The sequence below is a fragment of the Zootoca vivipara genome, chromosome 2 (genome assembly GCF_963506605.1).
Source record: "Zootoca vivipara chromosome 2, rZooViv1.1, whole genome shotgun sequence".
Classification (NCBI taxonomy): domain Eukaryota; kingdom Metazoa; phylum Chordata; class Lepidosauria; order Squamata; family Lacertidae; genus Zootoca; species Zootoca vivipara.
Genome location: NC_083277.1, coordinates 85553203 through 85569319, shown reverse-complemented (window position 1 = coordinate 85569319; position 16117 = coordinate 85553203). Strand labels below are relative to the sequence as shown.

General features: G+C 44.8%; 1 protein-coding gene across 1 annotated transcript in view; it reads left to right on the top strand.

Annotated features, from left to right (window-relative positions):
• The first annotated feature begins 5670 nt into the window (after window positions 1-5670).
• Window positions 5671-16117, top strand: part of PIK3R5 (phosphoinositide-3-kinase regulatory subunit 5) — a 58848-nt gene continuing 48401 nt past the window's right edge. Inside the window, exon 1 of the mRNA XM_035104694.2 lies at window positions 5671-5769. The gene's annotated coding sequence lies outside the window, so the exon portion shown is untranslated. The remainder of the gene's footprint in view (window positions 5770-16117) is intronic.

The window sequence follows — 16117 nt, the reverse complement described above, 5'->3', positions numbered from 1 at the left end:
AACATAAAACCCCATGAGTTACGTTTATAGAAAGGCCCACATCATATAGAGCTTAACAACAATATATTAAAAGGGCATGTGCGAGAGATTTTATCAAATGACTGTCTTCTTGATTGTTTTGAGACCCTTACATTGATTCTGAATTCCCCTTATTTGGCATTTTGGTTTGACCCGTTTTCATCTATGTGTTTGAATTTTAACCTGCCCTGTCTCTGGAAGCTTGGCCTGGGCTGACAACATTTTAACTAAGTTGTAAAAACCCTGCTGTTACCATAATCCCCTTCTCAATCCTTGGCCGCAACATGCTTTGCTTGCATTCTGAGATATTGCATTGCTGCTGCTGGGAAATGCTCAAGCTGGACTTTGTGAGGAATGCTGTTCCACAACAGAGCGGCAATCACTGAGAAGCAGCCTTTGCTGCTTGACCTGCTTGCCACATGGGAGATGGAGCAGCTGCCATAAGCAAGCCCAGGCAATGGGACCATCTTTGAGGCATATACAACTCAGGCAGTACACATACTCCCATACTGCATAGGGATTGGGGGAGGATTGCCATGTGGCCCTCCAAACATTTCTGGATCCCAACTTGCTGTCCTTCACAGGCTAATAGTTTTAGCCAAAGCATCTAGCCTAGCCTCCTCTATGTTGTATTTCCTTTCCATGGCAGGAAGATTTTAATGTTGGCCACTTTCAAGCAAGCCCACCCCTACAGGCATTCTTTCAGTGTAGCTCAGTCACATGGAGAAACTATAACAGGTGCCCTCCTGGATGCTAGAATCACCTGAGGCTATTACCATAACATTTAAAACACACCCACTGCATAGAATCCTGGGAACTGTAGTTTTTTAAACAGATGCTGGGGAGTGTAGCTTTGTGAAGTGTAAACTATAGATCCCAGGATTCTTGTGGCATTTGTGTGTGTGTGCTTTAAATGTACCGTGTGTGCACAGCCTCACTCTTTGAAAAACAGTGCACTCTCTTAATTAACATGACTAAAGGGGAAATATTTGCTGCTTCTTTGTTCTCCCTATCGCTTGGATGCCGACTTTGCATATTTCTAAGGATAGGTTTGCTTAGAGATGGGCTATGTTTTATGCAAATCTATTTCTGCAGAAAAATGCTGTTTGTGCTTCTGGGGATATTGTGGGGCCAAGCAAATCATTGGGAAAAGAAGAAGCCAAGAGAGCCAATAGTCATGCCACGTGAATACCAACAAGAAATGACGAATTCGTATGTCTAGAGTTCCTTATACTGGTGTCAGATGCGGCTGGGGTGGTCATGTGAAAAAACGGGATGGGACTCCTGCACCTGCCATGCCTGTGCCGAAGAAGGGTGTTTAAGAGGTATAGCTTGTCCTGAGAGACACAACAGCTGAAATTCTCTCTTCTGCACCCCTATTGAAAGGTCTGCAAGGCCTATTCTCTCTCCCCCCCCCCTCCACTTGATCCACTCTCCTTTTAAGCCCTTCTTAAAGAAGTGGGGCAAATTAGTCATGACTAACTGCATTCGTTAATTTCAGTGGGACCTAGTCATTACTAGGCTTTAGCTGGATCGGTGCCATTTGATTATTATCTTAAAGACAGTCTTGTTACTTTCGTAAGCTTTGCTTACATTTGCAAATAAAAGTGTTGGTAGGAAATGCAAAACTCAAAACCAGCTTTAGTATTCAGGTGGAATTTGTATGTATATATATGAGCGCACGTGTGTGTGTGTGTGTGTGTGTGTGTGTGCGCGCACACACACACACACACACACACACACAGTATATATCTCCTTAAGTACCAATGAAAGAAGGAATTGCTTAGAAGGAATTGATTTGAGATTTCTTATGGGAGTGCATATTGCTATAGATGTGTGGAAGCTAATTCTGTCGCTAAGTTGTTTTTTCCTGGGGGATTACAGACACAGCCCAGATCATACCATGCCAATTCTATAGCTCAGCTTAAGGATAGATGCCACCTTGTTTACATCTTTTGTCGCTGACAATTGCAGCAAGCTCCCAGCCAGTGCACATGGCCCGGAAAACCACCTACCTCCTTGTTTTGCACTTCCTTCCTCCCAGCATGAAGCCCCCAGAGCCTACGGCCATGTTTGGTAATCCCCTTTGGCTGGCAACCTGCCAAGGAGTAATTCCCTTGAGCCGACTTGTGGGTTATGGGGAGCAGACCATGCAAAGCTCTGCAGCTAGCAGCGCTGTACATTCAGGCCATGACTTCACAACTCACAGAACTGCATGCTTTCTAGAAGCTACATGTTGCACAGGTTGAAGAATTAAGGGAAGTTCCTCTGCTGCTGCGCACCACACAAGAGAACCACATGCAGACTGAATCAGATATTTTGGACTGGCACCAGTGATAATAAATATTAGGGAGTGGCCCTGAAAGCCCAAGAGCTGACCCCAGATCTCCTGCCTGTTCCCCCCTGTATTAAAACTCCCCTTCTTTCTTTACAACTCTGCACCCTATACATTTGTGCAAATCTGCCATGGTCTCTCTGCCCTGAGTCCTTTAAGCACCTAGCAACACTCATCCACAATGTGGCTTAAGTGCAAGCAATGCAGATCATAAGCATGGTATGCTGTGGTGCAGAGATGAAACACCACTACTTATTTCTCAGTAGGGACTATGACACCATCTCCTGTGGTGCTATTTGCCAATCTTCCACATGCCATGCCGAATAAACAAACTTTGCTCAGAGTGAGAGAGCCACGAAATAAGCTAAGCAGACGAAGAGGTAGGTTACATTGAACAAGCATGGCTAAGGGTTAGTCTGCCATTTTTTATTTTGAAAAATTCCAAAGGCCTCTTATTATGAATGTCACAAAATAGTGAGTTGCACCAGAACCCTTCCTCAAGCTGGATGTTGAACAGGGTGGGAGGGAAAATAAAAAAAATTCCTTAAAGACCAACTAAGTTTTTATTTTGGTATGAGCTTTCGTGTGCATGCACACTTCTTCAGATACACTTGAAACAGAAGTCAGACCCTTATGTATATACAGAGGGTGGGTGGGGGGAAATGGGTGAAGGGCTGATGGGAGTGGTAAACCTGTAGATGGCTGTTAACAACTGCTGATGACTGCTGATGACCCTTATGTATATACAGAGGGTGGGAGGGAGAGAGAGAAAAAAGTAACAATATCTGCATTGTTCATAGGATCATAAAAAGAGCTCCCCTTGATCAGATCAAAGGCCCATCAAGCCTAGCATCCTTTAATTGCTTTTTAAATGCATATTTAACAAGGAAAAGAAGAAATAAAATTAAAGAACAGAGAGTGAGCGAACAGAAAATAATAATAATAATAATAATAATAATAATAATAATAATGAAACAATACTAACAATGACAGTAGACCACATCAGCACACAGATCTTAAATGAAACATAAGCTAATATAAACCTTGCAAGATTGATGCCCATATGAAATATGTTTGAACATTGCCAGAGCTGTGAGGTCCTCAGACTATTGCGTAATAAGACAGTGGGTAGTCATCCTTCCAGGCTCAACGTATCTTAGTCACCATGAGGGCTTGCACAATCCATGTAAGAAGAGCCTTCATTGATCAGATCAAAGGCCCCTACTCTCACAGCAGCCAACCAGTTGCCTTTGGGAAGCCAACAAGCACAACAGCACCCTCTCCTCCTCCTCGTGATTCCCAGCTACTGGTCAACAGAAGCATACTGTCTCTGCTGCTGGGGGCTATACATAGCCACCCTCACTAGAAGCCTTTGCCTTATTCTCCACATATTTGTCTTACCCTCCTTTAAAGCTGTCCAAGGTGGTGACCACATCCACAGCACAAGATCATCTTTGTGATGGAATGTCATGCCTCCTCCCTCCTTCTATGACCTGGGGGGATGACCCTTCAGTTTGAGGCGGGACGACACACTGTACCTTTAAAGCACATCCTTTACCCTCAAAGAATTCTGGGCCCTGTAGTTTGACCCCCCTTGCAGGGTAACCATTCCCAGCAACACTTCACTATAGAATCACAGAATTGTAGAGCTGGAAGGAACCCCCAGCAGGGTCAACTAGCCCAACCCCCTGGCATGCAAACTACAGTACCCAGAGATTGACCACTTATAAACGCCATCTCCAACTCCTTGAAAGATTCCATCAATGGTGTCTAAAATTTTACACATCACTTGGGAAGACAGGCGAACTAATATCAGTGTACTGGAAGAAGCAAAGATCACCAGTGTTGAAGCAATGATTCTTCAACATCAACTTCATTGGACTGGTCATGTTGTGCAGATGCCTGATGATAGTCTTCCAAAGCAACTACTATATTCCGAACTTAAAAATGGAAAGCGTAATGCTGGTGGTCAACAAAAGAGGTTTAAAGACTGTCTCAAGGCAAATCTAAAAAAATGTAGTATAAACACTGACAACTGAGATATACTGGCCTGCGAGCGCGCCAGTTGGAGAACAACCTTTACCAAAGGTGTCATGGGCTTTGAAGAAACTCGATCTCAGGACGCAAGGGAGAAACGTGCAAAGAGGATGGCGCGCTTGGCAAATCCACACCGTGATCAACTCCTGCCTGGAAACCAATGTCCCCACTGTGGAAGGACGTGTGGATCCAGAATTGGCCTCCACAGTCACTTACGGACCCATTGTTAAAACCGTGTTTATGGAAGACAATCTTACTCGGTTACGAGTGATCGCCAAAGAAGACAGTACCCAGAATTCTTTGAGGGAAAGGTAGAGCATGTAGCAGCTGAGATAGCATCGCTCAATCTTATGGCACCAAACCAAAAGCTCAAATGCTTTCTGGTGTCATCAAGGGATATTTGTTTTCAGTCTGCAGCATTTACGTATAAGCTAAACAAGCTATAGCTTAGGGCCCCACTCTCTTGGCCCCCCCCAAAAAAAAATTAAGGGGGATGCACATTTCCAAAATATAAGATAAAAAACAAATAGAATAAAACCTACATACAGCAACAGTGTTTTGTGTTGCGTAGGCTCCTATGATGTAAGTAATGGGCCCTGCCTGCTAGCCTGCTCCCTAAAATATCACTGGTTTGCTCATTTCTATATATAGAGTGCCCACATTCTGCATGGACTGGTTGCATGGCAACATGTGCAAATGGCCTTAGATACCTATTAGGTCCATAAATTACCATATAGCATATATTCAACACAAAAAACACCTACAATTTGTTGTTGACAAAGGAAGGACAGCTGGACCTATAAAGGGCGCCATTGCCTTCAGTAGCTTAGGGCCTCATCAAACCTAAATCCGGCCCTGGGCTGCAGCGCTACCGACCAAGGAGAGAGGTCGACCCCAGCGGACACTCAGTGGGGCTGACTTCCGAATCAAGCGCGAGCCTCAGACTGTGGCGACTAGCAGCCTTCTTCAGAAGGCCGGGCGGGCGCTACAACGCTTCACCCTCTGACATTTTGAAATCAGCGGCGGGAAAGGAGGAAGTAAAGGGCGGCTTTACTTGGAAGGCGGCGGAGACAGCAACGGAGTCGGTCAGGAAACAACGCCTCGCGCCTCAGCCCCGCTCCTGCCCACCGGCCGCTCTGAGGGAGCCGAGCTGGCTTCCTCCGCCCGCCACCTGGTCCGGGGAAGGGGCGGGGCCAGCCTGGGGCGGCCGCTTCGCGCCTCTTCCCTCAGCTGAGCAGCAGCTCGACGCCTGCAGTGTTGCTCGCGGCGGGACGGCGATGGCAAGGGCTGCCCCGGGCGCCGCGGCGCAGAGGACGTGAAGCGCCGCCGCTGCTAGGCTGCCGCCGAGGATGGGCGAGACGCAGAGGCGTCCAGAGCAGGTCTGTCGTCGCGGGGCGGCGTCGCAGCACTGAGCTGGGGCTTGGAGAGCTCGCGGCTGCTCCAAAGTGGCGGGAGGGCGCGCCCCGGGGTCTCTCGGCTTCGTGACCAGGCTTCGTTGGGAGGGGGCCCGGGGGGAGGGCGCGTTTGGCTGGCTCCGAGGCGGACTGAGAAGCCCGGCGGATGTCAGTAGAGTTTCATCCTGATTGAGGTCGCCTGGGAAAGGCGTCTCAGTTTCAGAAACGCGTCCTGTTGGTTCGGGGCCACACGGATGCCGACTCTGCCTTGGGAAGGGAGCGCAGAGGCCATCGAGTCGAGCCCCGGTTCGGTGAGGAAATTTTGCAACATCCCTGGTCCTCCTCCAGAATTCTGATGAAGCCCCACTTTGTGTGTGTGTGTGAGAGAGAGAGAGAGAGATTTTTTTGAGGGTGGGTGAGAATATAAAATGAATAATTTCACCAGTGCCATTTCTTGGAAATGAATAACGGGGAATGGACTGGGGGGCGACCTGCTTGCCCGCTTCGTCGTGCTTCCCCGCGAACCCAAGAGAGGACTTGCTTCTCACGGGTTTCCCGGAGCCCTTCAAGAACGTTCGGCAACTTTAGCTGCCTTGACGCGTGTGTTCTAGCAGCATGACAAAGCTAGAAGTGTGCACCTAAGGAGTTGGGGAGGGGAACGGGTCAGGGTCAGGGTGTGAATCCTGCACCAGTTCAATCTAGTTTCTGGGTCAAGGAACGCGGGCACGGATAAATCTTGCACATTGAGCCCACGGGAAAAACTTTTTAATTTTTTTAATATACATTTCGCACCATTTTGCTGTGTTTACTGCTTTGCATCGTTTTATTCCGGTTAGGGAGGAAGGAGCTATTCAAGGCACAGAGGGCGTCCTCCCCACAACTACCGGAACTCTTTTTCAGCCCCTCCCCTCCCCTCTAGCTGAAATGTCCCTTTCTGAGATTTCTTTAGGTAGTTTGCTGCAAACTTTGTGAGCTTACCGTACCTTACGTCTGTAAGGACTAGAAACTTGTAAGCACGCTCTCTTTTTAATAGAAAGACCCTAGAGAAACTGAATCTTGTTCCCAATATGTGCCAGAATCCAAGTTTTCCCCTCCTGCACTCTGCATAATTACAGCCCTGATGAGAGTCCAGCAAACTATATTCAGCACTTCCTTCAATTTCCTCTTCCAGCTCTCAGCCTCCCCTCGCCTCATGTGTTGCAAAATCCTAAATACATTGCTTCCGCTAAAATGTAACCAAATGTGTATTTATTTGTCAGTAGAGGTGCAATGAAAAATATGGAAGGTTCATGCTACTTCATACGCTGCATTTTGTACACACTAGACCTTTAAAGCACACCCACCCCTGAAGAATCCTGGGAACTGTAGTTTAAGGGTGTTGGGAATTATAGCTCTATGAGTGGAAAACTACAGTTGCCAAGATTATTTTCTGCTGGGAAGGGAAGTACTTTGTGCTTTAAAGGTATAGTATGTATACACAGCTTCTAGAACTGTGATTGGTGCGGATGTGTACTTTCTCATCTGGGGTGAAGGACCACCTTGTTATTTCCCCTTTCCATTATACCAGGAACTGATGTCCCACCAAATGCCACTGGGCTACAACTCAGGGGATCCCTGACCATTGGCTGTGCTGGCTGGGGCAGATTGGAATTGGAGTCCAACAGTATCTGAATGGCTGCACAGGTTCCCCACACACCTGCATTATATGCCTCAGGAAGTTGGTGCAGGTGGTGACTTCCAGTGTGGACACTAACAGTGCAATCCTATGCATGTCTACTCAGGTGTGAGACTCATTGTTTGTCCGTTGGGCTTGCTCCAGGTGTGTGTATCTATTGGTTCCTAACAGTGTAGTTGGGTTTACTTCCAGATAAGTGGGTTAAGTATTCCACTCTTAAGTCCCCTAACTTCACTCTGGCAATTATTTATTATTGGGGGAGTATATGATCACATTGCTTATCCCCAGACTGATGGACATGTCTGAAAAAAATAACATGACTGTGGCCTTTGAAGAATCTGGTGGTATTCAATATTAACACATACCTGTTAATGTATCTGCATGGTAAAAAGATAATGAGTTCCTTACTTTGTAGAGATGTTGATTATGTTTCTTATATTTGTACCCCCCTGCCCCCACTTTGCCATATGGTGCTGGGTGTTGTTGTTGTTGTTGTTGCTGCTGCTGCTGCTGCTGCTGCTGCTGTTTTTGCAGTGTGATAATAATTATTAATATGGGAATTGGCCTTGCCAATAGTCAGTTGGTTGGTGAAAAAATACAGAAGCACTCTTGAATGTGGATTGCATTAGCCAGTCTGTTCCTGGGTGCCCAGAGCTTGGTTTGCTCTTGCAGCTTGCTTAAGAGGTTGTGAAATGCAGTGTTGTTTTCTGGTCACAAGTGCTTTGTCTAAATTCCACATTCATTGTCTTCCACTGTTAGCCTGCCTATTCCCCTCAGCTCCTTATCTTGTTTTATCAATCCTCCTCCACAGCTCATTTGTTTGACTAATTTGAAATATAATCAAATGATCATTGGTGGGTTGTAAACCACATGGATACCTGACCTTAAATTCCAGGAGGGGTGCCGTTTCCTTCCCCCCCCCCCAAGACTTTGCTTCTAGTTTTTACTGCCTAACTCTTGAGGAGTTCACATTCTCATCCTGAGATACATCCTGAGATGCTTTGCTCGTTTCAATACTGTCTTTTATTGTGCATTTGAAATATCGGCCAGGGTCATGTCTTCAAACTTCTTTTCATGTAGCCATGGCAAGGATACTTTAGTATTATTACTGTTATTCTAGTCTAGATCATTTTGTATCCACTAATCTGTCCAGTTTTGGAATGTGACACCAACGAAGGATCTGTTTGCAACATTAAGGCTACAAAGCTATGCATTCTTTCTGTGGATGTTAAGTCCCACTGAACACAGTAGGACTTACTTCCAAGTTAACATGGACAGGCTTGTGCTGCATATGTATTAACTAGAAGTGAAATGCATTTAAGAAACAAACTCTAACAGCAGTTTTAGATGCTACAGTTTGAAGGTTCTTCCCCACTGAGGCTTGCTTGGGACAAGCATTACTACTTTCTAGTGGAAGGCTGAGACCTTTCCCTACTCCTAGGCATTTGGTGGTATATCACTGGCTACATTTAGTGTGAATTGGTTCAATGCTGGTGATGTCTTGCAGGTATCTTTTTATTTTTTTTTGTGTTGCTTATTTTATTGTTATGGTTGTCAATTTCTTTTTCTGAGTTGACCTAGTACTAATTTTGTGTAAGGGGCCTTCATAATCAAAATCATGTTAAATAAATGATACAGTCAAGCTTTGAATTTGGACTTCCTTCTTTAAGGCGTTTGCCATTTCAAACGCCTATGGACTGATGCTACTATCCTTTTTTAAAAAAAAATTCAATAGAGTACTAGTTTCAATTACAGTGTGGCTTTATATGAAGCTTTGGTATCACAGAAGAGGCTGTGAGTTTCTGTAGTAGCTAAAAGTGGAGCTTTCATTAAGAAATGAGAACTCGGGAGGGTACGCTGCTTTCATAATGAGACAGTTTTCTACACTGCCATTATGGTACTGAAGAACCCAGCTGCCAATTGCTACTTTGGTAGGACAATTCTCTCCCCCCCCCCCACTTCACCCCTTCCTAGTTCTAGTGTCCTCTATGAAGCCTTGTTGGTAAAACACATGTTCTGCTCCCATCCCCTGTTTTTCCCCCTGTTTAGCAAATAGAAAATGTACAGAATACCCTTGGAAGTGAATGAATGGAATCATTTTTCTAAATGCTTTTTAGATCTTTAATTTTGTTTGCTTTTTGCAATACATTTGTTTCCCCTGTAAGTAAAGAAGAATGTGGATGTGGGGGGGGGGCAGGGACCATCCACTATCTCTAAATGAAAATAGTTTTGAAGTCCAAAGAAAGAAAGGCTTAAGTCTCAAGGGAGTCAAAGCCGTACATACCTTCTGAGAACAGTCATGGGAACAAAAGCTTCATTCATTTTAGAGTTGAGCTGGATGAACATACGAGGTGTGTTGATTTATGTCCTACTCTTGACTACCTTGAGCTCTAGTGTGTGTTGGAAAACCTCTTACAATTTTTACCTAAATGAGTGCACAGCCTAAACGATTGCCCATATGAAGCAGAAAAAGCGGTCTTAAAGCAAGATAATCCTAACATGATGCTGACACTCTACACAAAATTGCCTCCTCCTGGTTCTCAGTGCCTCTTCTCCCATTTATCTTTCTCTCTCCCACCCCAGCCATGCATGCAGTCACTTTGTGTGTCAAAAGTCTGCAGACTTTGTGTTGCAGGGGGAATTGATCTAATTGGCTGCTCACTCACAGCATGGTTTTCTCTTTGGATGTTTCTCCTTCCTTACCTCTTTATCACAGAATCATAGAGTTGGAAGGGACCACGAGGATAATCTAGTCCAACCCCCTGCAATGCAGGAATCTTTTGTCCAAGGTGGGGCTTGAACTCACAATCCTGAGATTAAAAGTTTCATGCTCTGCCAGCTGAGCTATCTCCCATCACTCCTGAACCATCTAGTCCAGGGGTAGGCACATAGCTGTCAAGTCTCCTGTTTTTTTGCGGGAAACCCCCGTATTTAAACCCGTTTCCCGCTGTTACCCTGAATTGAAAAAAATCCTGTAAATCCCCCGGATTTCCTACCGGCCAGGGAGGCTCCTTCTGCGCATGTCTGGGTGCCGCTCTGCCCATGTTTGGGCACCAGAAATCAGGCAGCGCTGGCACCAGAAGTTGCTTCAGCGCATGTCTGGACATGCGTAGAAACGACTTCCAGTGCCGCGCTGCTGCTGATCCTGTATTTTTCTTACTGGGAGTTGACGCCTATGCTACGGTAGGCAACCTGAGGCCCGTGGGCTAGATGCGGCCCAATCGCCTTCTCAGTCTGGTCCATGGGCGGTCCGGGAATCAGCGTGTTTTTACATGAGTAGAATGTGTGCTTTTATTTAAAATGCATCTCTAGATTATTTGTGGGGCCTGCCTGGTGTTTTTACATGAGTAGAATGTGTGCTTTTATTTAAAATGCACCTCCGGGTTATTTGTGGGGCATAGGAATTCGTTCATCCATCCCCCCCCCTTGCAAAATATAGTCCGGCCCACCACATGGTCTGAGGGACAGTGGACTGGCCCACGGCTGAAAAAGGTTGCTGACCCCTGATCTAGTCTCTGCCCTTGAATTGAATCTGGCTGCCTGAATACAGCAGGCATCTTATGCATGCAACTTGGGAGCAGGTCCATCACTATGGGACTTAACTGTGGGGAAACCTCGTGGGAAGCAGCTGTGAAACTCAATGGACATCGGGAATGTCCTCTATTCACCTGCTTGTCCTATATATTTAAGAACAAAAACCAATGGAGTAAAAATTCCAGAGCACTGCTGCAGATGATTGTGTACATTGCCTCTTCTGCTATATCACACCTTCATCAATTATGGCTTCATCAATTACCGTATGACTTTCAAGTTACTGTGTTATAAATCTTTCAAAATGCCTCCCATTGTTTTTGCTTGATGTTGACTGTTCCCTTGAGGAGTTATTCCAAGTCACCAGCATAGTATATCTATTTAAATTGTATCCTGGATCTGGAATTTTGTGTAAACAAAACAAGCATCCTTCCAGGTGCCACTTCCTTCAGTTTCCTCCATTGTTTTTAGCCATCTGCATTCATGAAACATGTTGGCTGTTTTTTTAAACAAAATGGTTCACATGTATTGATGCAATAGTTTACCTTGTCCTCTTGGTGTTTGTTGATTCATAGGAGAGCAGATCTGGGACTTACACAGGCCAGGCTACAGACCCTGGCCCAATACATTTTCCTATCTGAGGTGAAGCAACAACGTTCTTTCACATCCTAAAATCAAGGTGCAGAGTCTCCAAAACTGTTCAAGGTATTTTGGCACCTGAGACAGAATATCTCACAATTGGCTCCCTCTTTCCCTGAGAGCAGAAATGAAAAAAAAATCACCTCATATGTACTATAGATTTAAAGCAGAAGCATACCATTTTAAATAGTCATGGCTTTCATCAAATAATCCTGGGAAGTGCAGTTGGTTAACAACAACAACAACAACAACAACATTCTATATACCCCACCTATATGGCTGGGTTTCCCCAGCCACTCTAGGCAGTTTACAGCATATATAAAAACATTAAAGGTGCTGAAAGTTCTTAGGAAACCCCCTAATAAACCACAGTTCCCAGGAATTTGCAGGGAAACCTTGACTGATTAAAGTGGTATGATACTGCTTTAAATATATAGTGCAGGCAGGGCCAATAACAAATCACAATTCACTGGGTTTATTATTATTATTTACTTGAAATCAATTGTCTTGCTCTGTCTAATGGTAGAGTTGCCCCGCCAGGGTCTACAATATGATTTAATGCAGTAGTAGTGCACTATATAAATCACATCTTGAGGCAAGAAACATTTTTTGTCTATTTTTGTGCCACTAAACAAGGGCACATGCTTGTGTCCTGCCATCTTCAAAAGAGCCAACAGTGAACAACATCCTGTAGAAGAAAATTATTTGCAAGACATCTGCTGCCTGATGCTGTTGAACAGCATCCCCTATTTTTTCCCCAGTCAGTAATGAAAAGCAATCTTGTGGGGCTACTAAATTGGGGCCTCATTGCTTTTCATCACTGAAAAGGGTGTAGAGGTGTAGAGAAAGTGGATAGGAAAAGGTTCCCCCCCACACACACCTCTGATGAGGCTAGAACTTGGCAGTGGCAGACTTCGGACTTAAAAAATTCAGTGTTGTCCTGTGCAATGGTGCCAGATTTTGGTGCTCCTCTTCCTTTTGCCTTCAATTGTTAGTCATTGTTGCAGTGCCCCCTACGGTGCCCTCTCAGCTCGGTGACCACCAGTGTGGCCGAACTGGTTGCGCTTCCCTAAATCTGCCTCTGAACTCAGGTCCATCCAATGTTGGACGGTTCAGCTACAGCTGGGCGAAAAAACTTTGCCCGAAACCCAAAAGAGCTTCTGCAAACCAGCACTGAGCTAGACAGACCAGTGATCTGGCTAGGTATAATACGGCTCCCTATGAACAGGAATAGCTGTGGCCCTTCAGATGTTGTTGGACTATAACTCTTCATGATCTGAGTCCAATAGCACACGGAGAGCTGGTGGTTAGCCAGCCCCATCTTGTTCTTTAGCAAATCCCCATTGCCATACTTCTCCTCTCACAGTATCTGCTAATACATGGGCGCCTGAGATGCAGGCTGTGTAGTAAAACACTGCGATGTTTTTGCCCATCATGCTTGATAATTGGGTTGCTCACACAGGGCTGAGAATGGTGAACTGGACCAGACTCATTCCTGTGCATTGGTAGAATTGTTTATATCTTTAAGTAGCTGGACTTTCATCTTATTTTGCAGAACTGTGGAAATGACCTGCCAGCCAATAGGTTTGAGGCAGAATAGTAGTTAATAGTTGAGCTATAGGTCAAACTTTAGGCTTTCTACCTAGAGGTTCATGCAAAGTTCAAGAACCAAGAGGAGTGGATGCTGATTAGAAGAGGCAAGACAACAGCTGTAAAGCCAGTAAATAATGGGAGGTGAAGCATGCATGTTTAAAAGGCCCAAGCCCTTGACCTAAGGTGTACAATGGTAGAGTTGCTACTATACCCAACATAGAATAATGGAGGTGATGAAATGCAATGGAAGAGAACAGGAGGGGAGGCAACCCTGAACTTAATCCTAAGTGGTGCTCAGGACTTAAGTAATGTGCAAGTGTTCTTTGGCTGATTGGGAACAGTGATCACAGTGCTATCAAATTCATCACACTATATGCAGGTGAACAATTGCCAAGAAAGTCCAACATTTGACTTCTAAAGAGGAAACTTCCCCCAAATGAGGGGATTGATAAAAAGAAAATTGAAAGGGAAAATGAAGAGGGCCAACTCACTCTATAAAGCTGGGGGAAGTTGTTGTAAATGAGGGGTCAGCAACCTTTTTCAGTCGTGGGCCGGTCCACTGTCTGCTACTAGTTCTGCTACTAGAATACAGACTGCAATTCAGGCAAGGTAGCCCTAGGACTGAGAGAATGCCAGTATGGTTAATGAACGAATTCCACATTAGGGACCATTAGGAAAATGATTTTTTAAAATATTTTTTTTCTAATATCTTAAAGACTTAGTACAGTACAAATATATGGTACACTTGGAATGCTGTCTTAAGTTATGATCACTGGTGTTTGTGCATTGGGATGTCCTTTTTTTTTTAGGGCGGGCATCAATGGCTATGTAAGCTGGGTGTTTTATGTGAGGCAGGAGGTGAAGGGGATTTTTGCATATATCATGCAGTTTGGGGAAAGATTTGAGAAACATTTTCAGCAAACTAAGAAATTACTTCATTCTGCCAGTGGTCTGGGGGTGGGGAAGTTCCCTATTTTTTTTCCTACATCAAAACATGAAATTGTGTGACATTATGGTCATGAAGAAAGTCTGGAGGAAGCATGGGTTTGCAAAATAAAATATAGGGATGTTTGCTAAAGTCCTCTCTAAAAGTTCATTTAGGCCAGAGATGTGAAACTTGTGCCCCGCCTCCCAGATGCTGTTGCACTCCAAGTTCCATCAGCCCAACCAGCATGACCCATTGTCAGGGGTGATGGGAGTTATAGTCCAACAACATCTGGCAGGCCACAGGACCCCTGATCTTGGGAATGATATCTCAGATTTTCAAAACTCACCTGTGGATAGCTGATGCTGCTTTATAGAATGAGTACTGCCCAATTTGTTTTGCTGGTAACACAAATGCAAGAAAACTGTCCTGGGAGTTTTTAGCTTTTAGCAATTGTGTGGGTGCTAGTGGGCCCCAGCAAGACAAAGAAAATCATGCTATCTGCTTATAAACACAAGATCTTAATCTAACCACAAAGACATAGCAACCCACCACAAACAAAAATACACACTTTGCTGGCTTATAACTGCTCATGGTGATAGTACATATTTCTACGTGCAGAAATTAAGGTTTCGCCTACTGATACCCGCACATCTGCTTCCGCCCTTCTTATCTATGCACACATGCTTAATTTCTTGCTTTATGCTGCTTCTTCCATTAAGATACATCTTTCCATCCCCACCACCCTAACCTGCCTGGGATGAAAGGGTTTTAAGTCCATCAATGATTTAATAGAGCTTATTGACTGCTTTTCGCCAAAAGGTCCCAAAGTAGTCTCCCAGCATAATAAAAAAGTGCAAACCTTAAAGCAAAATAACCCAACAGCAAGAACAATTAAAATTCTACTTCCTCCTTTCAGTTCTCCTGGGAAGGTCTTGATCTATACTTGGGGAGAGATGTGAACCCTTGCCATTCAATGTAGGTTGCTTCTACTCCAGGGCGGAATAGTTTTGCTTCATTCACTTACATCCACACAATGCCGTTCTCCTATGATGCCATCCTACATTTTCTCTGTGGCTCCTCCCCGTTTTGTCAAACCACAAAAAGTCTGACTTTCCCCACCCAGAAAAATGGAAGAGAAGTACGATCTCTGATGGTGTAGGTGCCTTCCGTCTTTTTTAAAAGGGCAAGGGGTGGATGGCAAGGGCAATGACATTTTTGGGGAAAACTGAACCCATCACTGCTCAGCACACATTTGTTATAATACTTCTGATGGGTGCCATTTTGTGACCTCATGTTTGTTCTCCCAAGTGATTGCTAAAATGCTTTTCTGGCTATAACTTTTGTTGTTGTTGTTGGTTGTTGTTGTTATTGTTGTTGGCATATCACTATAACACCATCATGCTATATATAGCACAGGGCCAGGCAGCCCATAAAACGAGGTGAGGCAGTTGATCTGTCCTCCTCGTCCTCTCCCACCCATTTCCTTCGCCTCAGCCCACCTCCTCTACAGCTGTCCATGCCCTCTGCCAGGTGGGTGCAGAGAAGGCGGTGGCAGCGGGGAGCTATGGAAGAAGAGGTGGCATTTTTTCTGGTTTGCACGGTGGGACAAAACATCCCAAGCCAGCCCTGCTACAGCATTATTATAGTATGTGTCATTAGACTATAGTATCAGAGCAGTATGGTTATAGCAACCCTAAACCTCTTTCATTTAAAAAAATCCAGAAAAGTGTGTTAGTGATCATTATTAAGAGATTTATTTACAGGAAAAACAAGCTCATAAAATGACAGCCACCACCAGAGTTATAAACTGCAAATGGCCTTTTCCAAAGCAGCCAGGGCATGGTCACTGGTATGGGAAGTATACACAGAAAAAGTTCAACACTCCTGAGAAGCATGGAGAGTCAACTGCAATTCCACTTGCAGATTACAGCAGAGGGGCAGGTGTCTGGGTAACATTAGGAGTCCCC